The sequence below is a fragment of the Lolium perenne genome, chromosome 1 (assembly GCF_019359855.2).
Source record: "Lolium perenne isolate Kyuss_39 chromosome 1, Kyuss_2.0, whole genome shotgun sequence".
NCBI lineage: Eukaryota > Viridiplantae > Streptophyta > Magnoliopsida > Poales > Poaceae > Lolium > Lolium perenne.
In genome coordinates this window covers 56,406,904-56,411,228 of record NC_067244.2, presented here as the reverse complement: position 1 = coordinate 56,411,228, position 4,325 = coordinate 56,406,904, and the positions used below count along the sequence as shown (strand labels likewise).

At 46.4% G+C, this 4,325-nt stretch overlaps 1 long non-coding RNA gene across 1 annotated transcript; it reads right to left on the bottom strand.

The window, feature by feature from the left end:
* Window positions 1-820: 820 nt before the first annotated feature.
* LOC127293015 (uncharacterized) lies at window positions 821-3,847 on the bottom strand. The gene is made up of 4 exons (XR_011754439.1): window positions 3,414-3,847; window positions 3,087-3,325; window positions 2,908-2,992; window positions 821-2,422 (listed from the first exon to the last, which is right to left on the bottom strand). It is a non-coding gene; the product is annotated as an uncharacterized lncRNA (long non-coding RNA).
* Between the last annotated feature and the right edge of the window lie 478 nt (window positions 3,848-4,325).

Sequence of the window (4,325 nt, the reverse complement as noted above, 5' to 3'; positions counted from 1 at the left end):
AAAATAAGAAGAGTTTATAAAATAATTTTATTTTGTTAAATAAAACATGGATGACATGATGCATATGCCATGATGATGCATAAAAGAAAAAGAACAAGCAAATCTATTAGGGGTACTACCCTGGGCCGTTACAATCGACACCACTAACAAGGAACCTCGCCCCGAGGTTCCACGCCATGGTACGGGGGACAGAGGTGAACTAGCGAATCTTCTGGCGCATCGTTGATCTTCACCTGACCTTGAGGTGGAACTTTCTTCTGACGAACTGTTGGTCTTCTCGACACCACTAACAAGAGTTCTTGCTCCACGTAGATTGGCGACACCACTAACAAGAAGTCGTTGTTCCGCTGTTGATGATGCACTTCTGTCGCATCCTCCGAAGATCGGAGCTAATAGGTGAGGGGTAAAGATCGTCCAACCCGCGTGGAATTCTAAGACTCAGAAACACAGATAAGAGAGAAGACTCAAAATCGCAAAGGTAAGAGGAGAAAGAATATAGGTAAGGAGAAAAATCAGATCTAATCAGAACTATCCAACGAAGTTTTCAGAAAATAGTTTGGACTCTAAACTCAACGACCGTTGGCAAGGTTATCCTACAGGCTGGACTAGTGGGGTACCGTCAACCTGAGCTCTGATACCAACTTGTGATGCCCCGGAACCAGTATCTTGAGGATTCCAGCGATCCCGCCGAAATCCGCACGATATCGATCCAGAGACGCCCTCCGACACGACGTGCGCGACGAATCACACACGTGATGCCAGAGGAATTAACACGAGCGGTAACATTACAACAGGATTACAATAGAGCCCACAAGATACATATATTACAACAACGACTCCAACGAGTCAAGATACAAATATACAATACAAAGATTCAAATCATACAGAAGATCGAATACGTCCGAGTACGGACAAGATACAAATTGGACTAAGAGTCCTGAAGATAACCAGTGGCGTCCATAACCCTGCCCAGGCCAAGCCGGAAAGGTAACCTTGCTAACATCGTCTTCATCGAACATATCTTCATACCTGCCCGGTTATATCCCGTAGAAGCAGCAATAAGTACGGGTTCGTACTTAACAAGACTTCAAGACGTATAAGCATTCGTCAACCAGTCGTCCTTTGTACTTGAGGCACGCAGGGGACTTAGAGGACGCAAGAGAAACGTCATAGGCAATATGGTGGAGTTAAGCGGCAGCGCAAGCACTAAAAACCTATAGAGACACTCTACAACATTCGTCTAATCAGAGAAGGTGAGAGAGCGCATAAGGTAACAGGTAAAATACTACACAAACATAACCCAGCCGATTACACATATCCCCTCCAACAATTGCGAAGAGGCATGTAAAAGGCACTCAACGGTGGACACATTTTATTGGGTAACGGTTGTAGTAAGGCTATATTACTACGCAAGTTATTATCAGATTATTAGCAACAAGATAACGGTGTAAGTTGTTCTATGATCAAGCTATACAATTCCAAGTCATCCATAACCGCGGACACGGCTTATCGATAAGATGTACACCCTGCAGGGGTTGCCCAAATGTAACCATACGCATGCTCGAACTCACTTACTACAGGTGGAGTCTCACATCAAGACCGTTCCCAATGCAAGAGAAAGTTTAATGGGAGCCACCCAACTAAGCTACCCGTGACGAAGTTCGGCCGTACTCCGATACGGACCCAGAGGTTGCGATGGCGTCCAAGGCGGGCGCTAACGACCGGCCAAGGATAAGTCGGCACGCAATATGAGTACAGTACAAAATATAAACACCCGAAGGCAACAGAAGTAAATCGTGCATCGTGCATATGGGCAAATAAAACCAAGGTTGTGGCTCCCAATAAACAGACTCGAGGAAAGGTAGTGGGTGATGGGGGTCCCATTCCCCCACGTACGGGTAGAGCGCTCAATCTCGGAACAGATAACAAGAACTCGGGTCCTAGGGGACATTAGCAAGTCAAAGTTCCGATGCTTTCGCAAAGGGGCTCACAGATGCCTCTGCTTACAATTTTAGTTGTTAACAATAAAGTAAAGTGTGATTATCTCCAACAAATGATATATCATGTGATAACCTCCCAACAACCCAACATATCCCGATAAGATAACAACAACGGTAACGAGATAAAACAGCACTAGCATGCACTACGACTCGCAAGGCAGACCCGATAACCAAACAATAGCTATAGGAGGTTGGTGGAGTCAATATAGGCTGCTTGAGGTAACAAGTGGAAGGGACACGTGACAAGAACGCAACTTAAGGATAGCATGAGGGAGAAGGCAAAATAAAATAGGTGAGCGACTCCTGCAGGGACAGGAGTATAAGGGAAAATGCTTGCCTGTTAAAGTTTGCCGAGGAACATCCGGAGAACTCGTCGTATCTCACAGCACCACTTCGCGATCTTATCCGGGAAGAAGCAAATGCTGGAACACACAACGCATGCAAGTCTTACTACTACGGATAAAGAAGATCCAGCATGATCAAGATGATATGCATGACATGGCAGATATGATGCGATGCACTTATCCAATTTAAGCGGAATCGGAATCCCGGACAAACAATTTAGGTTGAGGTTGCATATCTAGCGGCAAAATTAAGGGTTGATTAGCATGGTACAACATGGCAAGGATGCGCTACTTCAAAGTTAAATGGAACCGAGACAATATTTATATAGTATCTCACATATTCCATATGTTCCATATTAGGTGTTAATGCAAACTATCACGAAATGGTATGAAGCATGATGCAACAGCAGACATGGATGGCATATTCATGTTCCTTGCATTTTTCTGATCAATTTTCATATATAACACTTTGCATTTTGAATTAGGGTCCAAAAGATATGGATTTAACCATTACATGCATACAGATAAAAGAAAAAGGCTCCCCATACAGAATTGGGCCGAACCTGGCCTGCGGTGGACAGATGCTGGGCGTGCATCGGCGTCAGGCCGAATCGATGGAACTGGGCTCAAACCCATGGGACACCAGATCTGATTAGATCAAACAGAGAACAAAAAGCTGGATTAATTAGCTACAGTTGGGATTTGAACACAAGATCTCTGGATTGAGGCCACATGAACCAACCACTGTGCTAATACGACTGATGTTGTTTTCAAAGGGAAAGTATACCCTTTGAACCAGACCATGGCGGAAAACTTCTGGTGAAACAGCCATGGCGGACGACTCAGGTCGGAGATGGGGACGATGATTGGGGGCGAACCGGGGAGAACAGGATGGCGTCGGGGACGCGCCTTGGCCTGGCGGACCTGCGGCCAGCAGAGAAGGGGCCGGGCGCTTGCCGGAGTGTCGCCGGTGATGGGTGCCTGCGGAGGATGCCGGCGGTCAACGTCGGCAAGTTGGCACAGAGCGGTAAAAAGAGAGAGAAGAGGCTCGAGAGGACGGGAAGGATACCAGGTGTGTGTGGATGTGCTCAGAAGCGACGGAGAAGCACCAACGCGGCCAGAATCGAAGAAACTCGCCGGCAGGATGGGAACGGAATCGGCGAATTCACCGTCGATTGGAGCTCTCCTGGCTTGATTCCTTTGGGGAGGATGGAGAGGACGACGATGCGGTTCTTCTGGTAGTCCCAGCTCGTCGAGGGAGCGCCTGTGGCGACGGCACGGTTGAGCTCACTGTAAGGCCGGCCATGGTTTTGGTTGTTCGTTCTCCTCTTCTTTGTTTCTCTGTGTGAAGGGGAAGAAGGTGGATGGGGAAGTGGCGGCGGTGGAGGGGAGAGAGGCTAGGGTTTCCAGGAGGCGTGCGGGGCGGCTTTAAGCGAGGGGGCAGGTGTGGTGGTGGCGTGGTGGTGCGGTGATGTTGACCGGGAAGGAGAGCACGCCACTCTCGTGGGAAGAAAAAGGAGAAGAGGAAGACTTGGTCTTCGTACGAACAGGTATGGGCCGGTGGGCTGGAGAGGAGGTGGGTTGGCAGCTAGCTTGGGCCACCGGGAAGAAAAAAAAAGGGAGTGAGAGGGAGATGGGCCATGGATAGAGAGAGGGCCCGGGAGAGGGGTTTTATTAAAAGAAAAGATAAGAGAGGATTTAACAAAATCATATGAGAGGGAAAATAAAATAAGAAGAGTTTATAAAATAATTTTATTTTGTTAAATAAAACATGGATGACATGATGCATATGCCATGATGATGCATAAAAGAAAAAGAACAAGCAAATCTATTAGGGGTACTACCCTGGGCCGTTACAAAAACTAAATCATATATATGCTAACATAATTAAACTAACATAATATTGTGCTAAATAAACTAACTATATATATACTACTAATATAGTTATATAACTAATATTTAGTAAGTAAATATTTCTAAC